The sequence below is a fragment of the Schistocerca serialis genome, chromosome 9 (assembly GCF_023864345.2).
Source record: "Schistocerca serialis cubense isolate TAMUIC-IGC-003099 chromosome 9, iqSchSeri2.2, whole genome shotgun sequence".
NCBI classification, from domain to species: Eukaryota; Metazoa; Arthropoda; class Insecta; order Orthoptera; family Acrididae; genus Schistocerca; species Schistocerca serialis.
This window is the reverse complement of record NC_064646.1, coordinates 468,506,508-468,520,705: the sequence shown is the minus strand read 5'-3', so window position 1 is coordinate 468,520,705 and position 14,198 is coordinate 468,506,508.

Genomic DNA, 14,198 nt, shown 5'->3' with positions numbered 1-14,198 from the left:
GTGTAGCCTGTACCTTGGTTCAGTCCTTCATATTTCGCCATCATTTTCAAGTACTGTTAGTACACATTCGAAAATCGAACGTGATTTTCTGGATACTTGAAAAGATGCCCTTTCCAGATGTGATTAGTTTGAAATTAGTAACGTGAAACAGATTTTCTAGAAGCAAATTGAATGTGATCTATTTTTATAATTTTTACAGAAATCAATTTTGAACTGATTTTTCAGAAATTTGGAAAGCAGTACGTGATGAGTTTATATCAGAAAACCTTATGTTGCTAAGTTGTAGTGTCCAAAGTTTCATGTCTATAACACCTTCAATCAAAATTATAACTTTATATTCGCAGCGCGATTCTCTGTCTTAATTGCTTCAATTTATGTAGCATTGTTAGCCCAAATTCGAAATTAAACCCGCTGCTGTCGGGGAGGAAGGGGAATGTGGGAAATTAAGACATGTTTCGAATGAAACTGGTTTTGAAGCTTTGACAGAAAACGGTATTTGTAAAACAAGTGTCGATATCTTCTATTTTCACCTTTTCACAAAAATCATACCCTTTTCGGCGAATTTTATATTATTGGTAAATAGTAGGCGCATCACATTTTGTATTCCGCATCCTTGTGCGATCTAACAGTTGCGCATTAAGTTACCTGTTCAACATAAGTTTACTCTACGAGATACAAGAATCCAAAATTTAAATTTTTTTCGTGCCGTGATTTTCGCGAGCAACATTTATCCCAATTATCGAGGATTGGTAGCTTGCGTTGGATAATCAAATACACATTGTTTTGATGTTCAAATCATGGTATTTGTAATGAGTACAGTTTGAAGAGTTTTGTTGAACAGTTTCTTTGCAAAATCAGTTCGAAAATACTGCATTTTTTACTGTTTTACAAAATCTTCAATTTTGCACTTAATTTATTTGGCATTGGAGCGTGTAGCATTAAAAAACTTTACATTTGAGAACCTTGTGTTGTTAGGTTTTTGTAAGCCAAGTTTCACGTTCGTCACACCTTTAATCCCTAAGGTACATGAAGCTAAACGCTGAATTTTTTTTTTTTTCGTGCGATTTTGCGTAAAATATTCGGTCTGAATATCGCCTCTCCATTATTATTCCACAGGACATACCATTTCATTGCTTTAACGAAAGTTAAGCTTCACCGATGTTGGTTTTGGGACATGTGCGAATGTTCAGAGAAAATTTCATCGAAATTCCTGATGGTTGAGCAGGAAAATGTCCCAAAATTAGGCGATTTGACATAGAATGATCGAGCTACTACTGTAACTGAATGGGAATATTGAGAAACGCCACATGCCCATTTTTGGCAAAATCGAGTTACCTATGGTTTTTTACTACAAACATATAGGCCGATCATGATATAGAGAAACGCCATATGTCCTCGCATTTTCTGTGTTGTTATGCAGCCATTGTATCATTCAAACTGAAAGAAACCTACCACATATACAAAGAATATCGGCTCTCAAAAATTTATGTTGTTTTAAACGGAGAGAATAATTGATATGTGCGTATAAATGACAAGAAAATGCACGATTTAAGGCGTTTTCTACCATTTCTACCAAAAGAGGAAATCATTCAGAACTTCTACACTGACATATACAGCTGCCAACATGTGTCATAGAATAAACCAGGTCTGGAATAAGATTCCAAAAAGAATGCAAAATAGGCATGATTTGTTTGATTTTTGTCCATATTTGCAATAAAGTATGAGTGGTGTTTATGCTTATTTATTATAAAATGTTGAGGAAACCCACATGTCCACTAAATCAAGTTTAACTTACGCCAAGAAAACGTATTCTGACTGTTTACAGTCCATTGTCATTCTTCCCTCTACATTCATTTTAACTGAAAATGAGAAGAAAACCGAAATTTCAGCATAATTTTAAGACGTGGAATGTTTTTCATATCTCCTGAAAAGTTTCGTTTTTTTGGTGATGTAGAGTTTCTTTATGTTCACATTCAGTTATAATTAGTATCGCGTGGTTTTCTCAACTACTTACAACATACGAGTCGGTTCTACCGCTAGATAGTTAGTTAATTACATGTTCCATAGGTCTTATGAACGATTCTTTTATTGAAATTATGTGGAACAACTGAAATTCGTCTGTAGAACAGAAGGAGTTGTCCAGAAAAAATGATTTTAGGTTTATATTGAAAATGTTTTCTGACACCTGCCAAACATTTTGTGTTATTGGGCAAATGATTTTTGTTGCTGTGTATGGAAGTCTGTTCTGAGCCACTGACAGCGTTGATACGGAGTATTGAAGGTCTTTTTTCGCATGCATACTCTGAAAACTGCTGTAAAGCACATGACAAAGCGTACTTACCACGGCAGCATGTGTTAAGAGCTTCATTCCGTTCCATTCGCGTGCGGAACGCGGGAAGGATAGTACTTAAATTGCTCGGAGAGCGTATCTAGCCTACGCGGCCCGGACTCGACTGATACGAAGGGATGGCGGTTGTCGCTGAGACACCTGCTGGTTTTTTTCGTGCCCAGTTTCACTGGACCGTTTTCTGAAATAATTGATTTTCAGCTTTTTAATTGCTGTTATTTCCAGCGATGAATGTAGACATCGAACAAATTTTGAAAAATCTTAAGAGTCCATCAAACTTTTGAATTATACGTTTGAAGTTACATCGACTCAAAGGATCACATAAAACGGATAATTAAATAAAAAAACTTAATCTGTCCATCGCTCGCTGCTTCTCTCGAAAAGTAGTGAGGAGTTGAATACTGCTAAAAATTCACGGCTACTCTCCTGTTGGTTCTGATTTTCTCTGTTAAAAAAAGTACGTTGTTGTAGAGGATCATGCCACTAATAGGACATTACCAAAAGTCATTGCTAAAGGGTAACAACTGAGGCTGGATAACTATGTTTCGTGCTAAGATGTCAATTACCGAGGGCTGCAAGCAGATAAAGGCATATTATGTAGACATAGGTAGCAGATCAGCTATCTGTTTTTATAAACACTGTGAATGAATTGTTAACTTTTTAATCCATTGCTGTCGCCATAACTTCCTTCCTTTTATTATTTCATAGAAATAGGAGGCAAATAATAAACGTAAGTGTAAAATTTGTAGCGTTCTGTTTCTCTAATTATTTAGAATGGAAAACCCATTTTAGTCAAATTTATATGTTTACTTTTTAACAGGAATTTGAATACAATTGATATTTTGCTGACAAAATCAAAAATTTTCTTTCAGAAAACTCGAATCAACAATTTAGAGAGTAATCGAAATATAACATTTACCAGAAAGAGTTACATGAAAATGGTTAAGATTTCAGGGATGAATTAATCTGTTGACCAACGTTTATCGTCCAGTCCGTTCATAAACATACGTTCTATAATGTGGTGCTCTTTAAGTTGACTCCATCAGAAACAATGCCATTCGATAGTAATTTTGGAGGGGGCACAGAACGTCATACTGATTTTTTTTTTTTTTTTTTAAGTTTTATTTACAAAAAGTCAGCATCTCTGCTATGGAAAATTTGGTAAATCGGTTTTATATCCAGCTGTCGGCGAAAAATAAACATATTGTTATACAGACCAGTTGCAGGTTATTCAGAACCAAAATACTTGGATCGGTTTTAACCATCTCTGACCATAGGGAGCTCCGTTACGTTCCTAGATTCACACTTAATACTGGTTCTTGAAACTCTGAAAGCAGTCTTTCGCAGGATAATTGGCGTCTGCCAGTGAAGGTTTCTTACAATATCCGAGACACTCTTCCACATGACAAACGCAACTGTGACTACACAGGTTCCTCGCTCTTGAGCACTATTGTGGGATGGGTCGCACAAGTATTTTGTAAGCAGTCACCTTTGCAGGCTGACTGCATTTTCCCAGTATCCTACTAATAAACCGAAGTCTTGTAAATGCTTTACCTACGACTGATCAGATGTGATCATTCCATTTCATACCCTGACCAACTGGATTTGTATGAATTAGCCAATTCCAATTAAGACTTACATGATAGTGTGGTTTTTGTGAGGTGCACAGTTTTAGCTTTTAAAGAAGTTGCCTATCTTTGTGCCACTTTGAAAACTTGAGTTCTGGCTGAATATTTGTGCAGGTAGTACTTCATTACAGATAAGTGCGTCATCTGTAAAAAGGCTAAAGTTCTCTTGATATTATGTGCAAGGTCTTTAATACACAACAAGAGCCCCAACATACTTCGCTGAAGGACACCTGAAATTAGTTCCACTTCTGCCGGCGATTCTCGATCGATGATACTATGCTGCCTCCTTCCTACCAAAAACTCTTGCAAGAAACGTAAGAGCAAAGTCTATTTGAATGTCTGCATCACTTGGTAAAAATTGATGAGCAGTAGCCACGGCAACAGTAACTTCTTCAATAATTTGTGGCGCAATTAGGTTTCGGCCTCTGTCTGGAGCATTTCCCAAATGGGCAGTTAATTCAGAATCATGTTCTTCGTCCCCTATGCGGTAAGAGGAACTCTGCGCATACCTTTAATGCGTCGATATTCGCGAAGAGCAGCGGCACTATTGCTGTTGTTTTGATAAAACAGCTTTACGAGTAAGCCCTGCTTGCCTTATCCAGACCCGTGTTGGCTGTCTGCAGTTGTAACGTACACTGGTGCTTGTGTTTCATCCCTATGTTGCCGAACCAGTACTGGCGTCTAGCGGTAAGTCATGAGGCTAACTCTGCTAACAAAGCAAATCCTGCAGAGCACAGTCAGAACATCATTCCTATGAAGCTGAGCTGGCTAAAGTCATGGGATAGCGATATGCACATATACAGATTGGGGGGGGGGGGGGATATCGTGTACACAAGGAATAAAAGAGCAATGCATTGGCGGAGCTATCGATTGTGCTCAGATGTTTCATGCGAAAAGGTTTACGACGTGATTATGGCCGCACGGCGAGAATTAACAGACTTTGAATGCGGAATGGCTGTTGGAGCTGGATGCACAGGGCCATTTCATTTCGTATATCATTAGTATTTTCTATATTCCGAGATCTACAATGTCAAGAGTGTTCCTAGAATATCAAATTTCAAGCATTACCTCTCACCACAGACATCGCAGTGGTCCACAGCCTTCACAGCAGCGGCATTGGCGTAGAGTTGTCAGTGATAACAGACAAGCAGCACTACGTGAAATAACCACAGAAATCAATGTGGAACGTACGACGAACGTATTTGTTAGGACAGTGCGGCGAGTGCCTTTGCTAGCTACACGACATCACCTGTAGTGCCTCTCCTGGTCGCCTGATCGTATCGGTTGGACCCTAGACGATTGCAAAACCGTGACTTGGTTAGATGAGTTCCGATTGCGGCGGGTAAGAGCTGATGATAGAGTTCGAATGTGGTGAAGACCCCACAAAGCCACGCACCCAAGTAGTGGCTCTGAGCACTATGGGACTTAACTTCTGAGGTCATCAGTCCCCTAGAATTTAGGTTGTTGTTGTTGTGGTCTTCAGTCCTGAGACTGGTTTGATGCAGCTCCCCATGCTACTCTATCCTGTGCAAGCTACTTCATCTCCCAGTACCTACTGCAGCCTACATCCTTCTGAATCTGCTTAGTGTATTCATCTGTTGATCTCCCACTACGATTTTTTCCCTCCACGCTGCCCTGCAGTACTAAATTGGTGATCCCTCGATGTCTCAGAACATGTCCTACCAACCGATCCCTTCTTCTAGTCAAGTTGTTCCACAATCTCCTCTTCTCCCCAATTCTATTCAATACCTCCTCATTAGTTATGTGATCTACCCACCTAATCTGCAGCACTCTTCTGTAGCACCACATTTCGAAAGCTTCTATTCTCTTCTTGTCTGAACTATTTATCGTCCACGTTTCACTTCCATACATGGCTACACTCCATACAAATACTTTCAGAAATGACTTCCTGACACTTAAATCTATACTCGATGTTAACAAAGTTTTCTTCTTCAGAAACGCTTTCCTTGCCATTGCCAGTCTACGTTTTATATCCTCTCTACTTCGACCATCATCAGTTATTTTGCTCAACAAATAGCAAAACTCTTTTACTGCTTTAAGTGTCTCATTTCCTAATCTAATTCTCTCAGCATCACCTGACTTAATTCGACTACATTCCATTATTCTCGTTTTGCTTTTGTTGAAGTTCATCTTATACCCTCCTTTCAAGACACTGTCCATTTCGTTCAACTGCTCTTCCCAGTCCTTTGCTGCCTCTGACAGAATTACAATGTCATCGGCAAAGCTCAAAGTTTTTATTTCTTCTCCATGGATTTTAATACCTACTCCGAACTTTTCTTTTGTTTCCTTTATTGCTTGCTCAATGTACAGATTGAATAGCATCGGGGATAGGCTACAGCCCTGTCTCACTCCCTTCCCAACCACTGCTTCCCTTTCATGTCCCTCGACTCTTATAACTGCCATCTGTTTTCTGTACAAATTGTAAATAGCCTTTCACTCCCTGTATTTTACCCCTGCCACCTTCAGAATTTGAAAGAGAGTATTCCAATCAACATTGTCAAAAACTTTCTCTAAGTCTACAAATGCTAGAAACGTAGGTTTGCCTTTCCTTAATCTTTCTTCTAAGATAAGTCGAAGGGTCAGTATTGACTCACGTGTTCCAACATTTCTACGGAATCCATACTGCTTCCCTGAGGTCGGCTTCTATCAGTTTTTCCATTCGTCTGTAAAGAATTCGCGTTAGTATTTTGCAGTTGTGACATATTAAACTGATAGTTCGGTAATTTTCACATCTGTCAACACCTGCTTTCTTTGGGATTAGAATATTATATTCTTCTTGAAGTCTGAGGGTATTTCGCTTTTCTCATACATTTTGCTCACCAGATGGTAGAGTTTTGTCAGAACTGGCTCTCCCAAGGCTGTAAGTAGTTCTAATGGAATGTTGTCTACTCCGGGGGCATTGGTTCGACTCAGGTCTTTCAGTGCTCTGTCAAACTTTTCACGCAATATCATATCTCCCATTTCATCTGGGAACTACTTAAACCTAACTAACCTAAGGACATCACACACATCCATGCCCGAGGCAGGATTCGAAGCTGCGACCGTAGCGCTCGCGCGGCTCCTGACTGTAGCGCCTAGAACCTCTCGGCCATCCCGGCCGTCGCTCCCAAGTAGTCAAAAAGGCACTGTGCAAGCTGGTGGTGGCTCCATAATGGTGCGAGCTCTGTTTACATCGACTGAACTGGATCCTCTGGTCCAATTTCAAACTTATTCTTTGGAATGGGAGGGAACTACAAGCTTTCGGAAACGTGATCTTTTAATTTTGTTGCAGTATAGTTTTCTGTCTACAGTGGTTTAGTTATAATCACCCTATAAGTATGTGACGCATGTATTTTTCAAATTTTTGGGCGAGTGCTTTCCAAACGCCATATTTCTCTGAAATGTAAATCCTTAAACGGTGTGCTGAAATGATGTAATAGATGGCATGCCAAAGTGATGTATTAAATACTAATGTAAATAAATTATTGTTATTCCGTTAAGATATTTTACGCATTTTATCGTAACTAAACTATTTATCGTCTGTTATATATACTGGGTGCAACAGGTATAAGTGTGTACCTTAATATGTACACACATCAGTGTGTTTGTTGTTTCTTCCCTTTGAGGAACAGCTTTCTACAGACACATCACAAACTCTATGACTCGACGTTTTCTGTTCAGTCGTAACGGCACTGCTAAGTGGACTACACCTGTCACTGTAGACAAACCATTTTGCTCCATAAATCCACACTTCAATACCTGATCTGCTGCCCATGGAGGAAAATAATCATTAATGGATACATTCAGTTAGAGGTACTACCCAACCTACAATAATTATAATGCAATAGCTATAATTATTAGTCTACAAATGATGTAAATACTGATGTAAGTTGCTCAGTATACTGCCCTCAATCACCAATAGGAATATCTGCACCTGTAGCTGTTATACCCTGTATAAACCAATGTGTATGTCCAGGATCTACTCCCAAACCACTGGATCGGTTTTAACCAAATCTGGCACAGAACAGCAGACCTCACAAGGATCAGCACGGGGGGGAGTGTTTATAACCTCCATGTTTTTTTTAGCCAGTGGAATATAGGGTGCCCTGCACAACAGGCATTGTGTGTTGGAACAGTATTGGCCTGCTAAATCGACCTGCTTTGTAGGGAGGCCTACATGTCAGGGGCAAAAAATAGTTTTCCAGATCCTGATATGTAGGCTACCCTGCATGACAGGTTTGTTGTGGAAGTAGTATCAACCTGCTTTATTAAACTGTATTGCACGGGCAGCAGATGCCAATGAGTGTGGGTGGGAACAGGTTTAGATGGGTAGAGGAACGGATGGACAAAGTGAGGGGGAGGAGGAAATGGATAGAAAGAGAAGAGGAGGGGGAGATGCAATGAGACAGGTGGAAGGTGTAGATGGTTGATGGGCAGGTGGAAAAGGAAGAGGTAGAGACAGATGATGATGTTCAGATGTGTGTGAAGTCTTATGGGACTTAACTGCTAAGGTCATCAGTCCCTAAGCTTACACACTATTTAACCTAAATTACCCTAAGGACAAACACACACACCCACGCCCGAGGGAGGACTCGAACGTCCGCCGGGATCAGCCGCACAGTCCACGACTGCAGCGCCTCAGACCGCTCGGCTAATCCCGCGCGGCAGTAGAGACAGAGATGGAATGGGGGGAGGAGGAGGATATGATGAGAGGTAGAGTGGAGGAAGGTATGGTCAGAGAGAGGAGGTGGAAGTAATGGACAGAAAGAGCAAGAGGGGGAGATGAAGAGACAGAAAGAGTGGGAAGGAGGAGACAGGCAGAGGTGGGAGGATGATGTGGATGGACAGAGGGAGGAAGAGGTTAACGTAGGAGAAGTAGGTGTGTTCAGATATTTGCTGATCGCATTCATGGGCATGCCGTGGGAAAAAGCTAGTTATTGTACAAAACACATTATATATTTTATTGTTATTATTATTACAGTCATACATCTCTGTCACCTGTTAAAAGTGGGGATGGTGGCATGTTATATTTCGATGAGGGGATTGCGGGGTGAGACAGAGACAGAAATAGTAACACTCTGTGGTATTGCTCTTTTCCCTTTGAACCTTGCTGTGGAGCCTCACCTTACACTCAGATTGCTAGATTTGCATTTCTTTCGCAGACCGAGCGATAATCCTGTCTGCTTATGTCATAGCGCCATCTCATAAGGAGCATGAAAGATAGCACAGTTGCGTACATGATGGCCAGAGAGCAAAAAGGCTACGCGAACCTGCTATAACCCTGGCGCTATTTAATGAAATAAAGCCCAGAGGAGCAAATATGAAGGCACGTGAGTGCTTCAGGGGACGAAATCTTACACAAACATTTTATTGCTGTAGGCCAGGTCGTCGTAGCAGAAGACGAGGATGATGCTGAGTATATGTTTTGGAAATTAAAAGAGGTATGAAAAATAGGATCTTCCAGTTAGCTTGACAAAAACGAATATCTGAAGGTTGGCGACATTATCGTAGGGAGTCGGAGGCTGGAACCAGTAAAATAAGGGGATATAAGTCTCTTTAAGTATGGAAGGCTATAGAACTAAACTCTGCCCGAACAGGCCATGAAGGCCCAACGGTACCTACCGGCCGCCGTGTCATCTTAAGCCCACAGGCATCACTGGTTGCGTATATGGAGGCGCATGTGGTGAGCACGCTACTCTTCCGGCCGTATGCCAGTTTGCGAGATTAGAGCTGTTACTTCTCAATCGAGTAGCTCCTCAGTTTGCCTTACAAGCGCTAGGTGCAATTGGGGGGGGGGGGGGGTATGATATTATCAAATGGAAAAAGTGAAGATGACATAAATAATAAAACAGGATAGGACAACACAGGTGTAGGACAACTGAACACAGCCCTTTGGAATAAAAACATAATAAAAATTACCATGCAGATGATATATAATTCAGTTGTTGAAAGCTTCACTGCGAACAATGCAGAAACATTGGTAGTAAATAAGCGTCAGCGAAACAAGTTGCTTGCGTTAGAGATGGACTTTTGGAGGTGAAGTCGTGGCATCTCCAAGCTGGACTGTATACCAAATGCTGATATAAGAGATGCTGTGGGTGTCGCTAAATAAATAATAGTCACCACAGAAACGGAATGTTTAAAATGATATAGACACCTAGAAAGGATGTGCGATACCCAATGGCTGAAGAAGAAGTGGACAAGAAAGAAGAAACCGTGGGTGGCCAAAGAGGAGCTGGGATCGTGACGTCCAGAATGTGGTGGATGCCAGAAGACTACAAGAAGGAAACTGTTATGACCGGAGGAAGTGAAATATGGGAAATGGGAAGCAGTGCCACCCATAGAATACTCGCATTATGATAATTAAGGAACATATGTGGATAGTATGAAGCTGTAGCAGACGATACGTAAGATATGTAAATTCGAAAGACAGACATACAAAGAAAGACAGACATACTTAAAGTATCCTTTTCCTGAGAAGTGATTGAAGACACTTTAAAACAATATTTACTAAATGAAACTCAATTACTTCGTTGGATGAATATCCACACAACTATATACAAAGGAAATGTCTCTGTGATGTGCTTATACGATAAAATGTAGTCATAGTAGGTGGCGGTGTGGTGAACTGTTACGTCGCTGGCCCGGTACTGTTGGCGTGTGATGGCCGACGTGCTGCTGGTGAAGACCAGGACAAACTGGGCTGGGTCTGCTGGCGTGGAGCACTGAGACGAAGCACCTGGCACTGCCAACTTGTAGTGCTGCAACTGAACTGCTGATGCAGCTGGGCAGAACTGCCGCTACTGCCAACTTGGGATGTAGCGCGTACCTGACATTGCACAGTCTGGCAGTGGCGTGAGTTGTTGGGAGTCGATGGATATCTGCACCTGGCGTAGTAAAACAGTGCCCTGCCGACAGCGCACTGTCTGCGATAGGCACGCTGCCTGTCGGGGAGGTTGGCAGCTCCAGACGTTGTGGAGGCGACGTGTAACTCCTTGGTGAACAGGCCAGGCCATATAAGGAAAAAACACTAAAGCGCCAAAGAAACTGGTGTAGGCATGCGTATTAAAATACAGAGATACGTAAACGAGCTGAATACGGCGCCTAAAACAGCAAGTGTCTGGCGCAGTTGTTTGATTGGCTACTGCTGCTACAATGGCAGTTTACCAAGATTTAAGTGAGTTTGGTGTTATAGTTGGCGCAAGAGCGATGGGACACAGCATCTCCGAGGTAGCTATGAGGTGGCGATATTCCCGTACGACCATTTCACGAGTTTATCGTGAATATCGGGAATCCGGTAAAACATAAATCTCCGACATCGCTGCGGCCGGAAAAAAATCCTGCAAGAACGGGAGTAATGACGACTGAAGAGAATCGTTCAGCGTGACAGAAGTGCAACCATTCCGCAAACTGCTGCAGATTTCAATGCTGGACCATCAACAAGTGTAAGCGTGCGAACCATTCAACGAAACATCATCGATATGGGCTTGTGGAGCCGAAGCTCCACTCTTGTACCCTCAATGACTGCACGAGACCGTCACCGACATTGGACTGTTGATGACTGGAAATGTGTTGCCTGGTCGGACGAGCAGATGAACGTGTACTGGTATGGAACAGCATCATCACTCCATGGGCCGTGCATGTCAGGAGGTAACTGTTCAAGCTGGTGGAGGCTCTGTAATGGTGTGGGACATGCGCAGTTGGAGTGATATGGGACTCCTGATACGTCTAGATACGACTCTGACAGGTGACACATATGTAAGCATGTTATCTGATCACCTGCGTCCATTCTTGTCCAGTGTGCATTCCGACAGACTTGGGCGATTCCAGCAGTACAGTGCCACACTCCTCACGTCCAGAATTGCTGCGGAGTGGCTCCAGGAAAACTCTTCTGACTTTAAACTCTTCTTCTGGCCACCAAACCCCCCGGACATGAACGTTATTAACATATCTGGCATGCCTTGCAACGTGCTGTTCAGAAGATACCTGTACTCTCGTACTCTTACGGATTTATGGGCAGCGCTGCAGGATTCAAGGTGTCAGTTCCCTCCAGGTTCCTGGTGGGGCGGCTGCCCGCACGGCCTGCCAAATGTGCAGAGGCGACGTGTAACTCCGTGATGAACAGTCCAGGCCATACAAGGAAAAAAAAAAAAAACACTAAAGCGCCAAAGAAACTGGTGTAGGCATGCGTATTCAAATACAGAGATACGTAAACAGGCAGAAGAAATGACTACCAGGCGGATACAACAGTACCAACAACAGGGCACATAGAAATCATCAGAGCTCTGTAAGAGATATTATGGAAATTAATTGTATATCTTTCTTTGATGGTGGAATCCACTTTTCTGGGATCGGCTTTCTGATTTAGCGTTATTCTCTTTCTTTTGATGAAGGCCATTGCTGTCGACACTGCGTCACACTAAAGAGAGAGGCAAGCTCGTGGTCGATATCTGTCTGATAACCATTTTTTGTCAGTGTTCAAGGCTTGCACTCATTAGCCGAGTCTGTGGATTCGATCCGCACCTGTTTCGCCATCCCCTTTCTCAAGCTACTTTTCATGGTGAAAATGAAATGATCGTATGGCATTGATGGCTACGATTTCCTTCCTGGAGAGGTTCGGTCGCCGAGTTGCAAGTGTTTTCAGTTGACGCCACACTAGGCGACTTGCGTGTCGATAGTAACGATAATGATATAATGATGAGGACAACACAACACGCTGTACCTGGGCAGAGAAAATCTCCGATCTAGCGGATAGTGGAACCCGGACTCACTGCGTGGCAGCCAGAGGCTTTTCGTGGCGATACGCCATATGTGGAAGCCGTATTCTGTCCGCAGGTAATAGGGATTAAGTGTTAAAAAGAACAGATATAAAAAGGAGAAGCTTCCGCACCGTCATCATCGTAATGCTGAACGCGAAAATTACTGCGATCGCTCCAGTCGCAAGTAATTCTTAGTCGTCATTGACTGTGCTAGAGAAAACATTGTAACAGTAGTGTGTAAACTGGTGGCCGGCGCTGTGTGTCCTCGCCCTAACAAGGTGCTAAAGAGAGCGGAGATTAGCACTTTACGTCTGCGCCGTCGGTGCCTGGAACAAGCCGTTGACCCTTCAAATGTGTGCCCCATACACTAAAATACATAGTGGATTACTTGAATGGCACTGTTTGTTTCTTCACTACTTCCGTGATAACACTTGATAATGACTGTCTCTGCCAGTTCCTTAGTGCAGCCAGAGAAACAAATGATGTTGAAATACCCACTGTATGTTCCAGCATCGTCTCATTTGATGGAAAACTGTTAAATTTCTATAATAGGATAAATTACACAAATCTAAAGGCATTACAATTAGGAAACACGTAAACTGCAACGATCACATAAATAATGTTGCGGGGAAGGCAAACCAAAGACTACGATTTATTGGCAGGACACGTAGAAAATGCAACAGGTATACAAAAGAGACTGCCTACACTGCGCTTGTTCGTCATCTAGAGTAGTGCTGTGCTGTATGAGATCGTTACCAGATAGCATTCACGCAGGAAATCGATAAAGTTCAAAGAAGGGCAGCTCTTTTTCTGTTATCGCGAAATAGTGTCACTGGTGTGATAAGCTAGTTGGGATGGCAATCATTAAAACAAAGGCGTTTTTCGTTGCGGTGAGATCTCTTTACGAAATTTCAATCATCCTCTGAATGCGAAAATATTTTATTGTCACCAACTTGCATAGAGAGGAATAATCATAATAAAATAAGAGAAATCAAAGCTGTGACTGAAAGATTGAAGTGTCCATTTGTTCCACGCGCCGTTAGACAGTGGAACGGTAGAGTAATATTCTGAAGGAGACTCGAAGAACCCTCTGCCAGGCGTAAAGTGTGAATTGCAGAATAATCATGTAGATGCAGAGGAGATGTAGATATACACAAATTTCAGAGAACTTTTGATGCTTTCATTGCAGCTAACGGTAAATAACATGGCTAACAATACTAAGCCGATGAGTACTCTGATTTATTGACGAACTCAAACACAGTCAAGGCACAATGAATGAAACAGTTCGTAACCTGTCCGTGCCTAGTGAAAGCCCACTAAAGCCCAAAACAGAACAAGATATTTTAACCAGCAATTCCGGGAATGAAAAGCCAAGCCGTCGTAAGCAATAACGAAGTCCGCCAAAGTGACAGTCCGGTAAGAATCCAACTCCACTGCCCTCAGCAGGTTCTCACAATGTCAGCT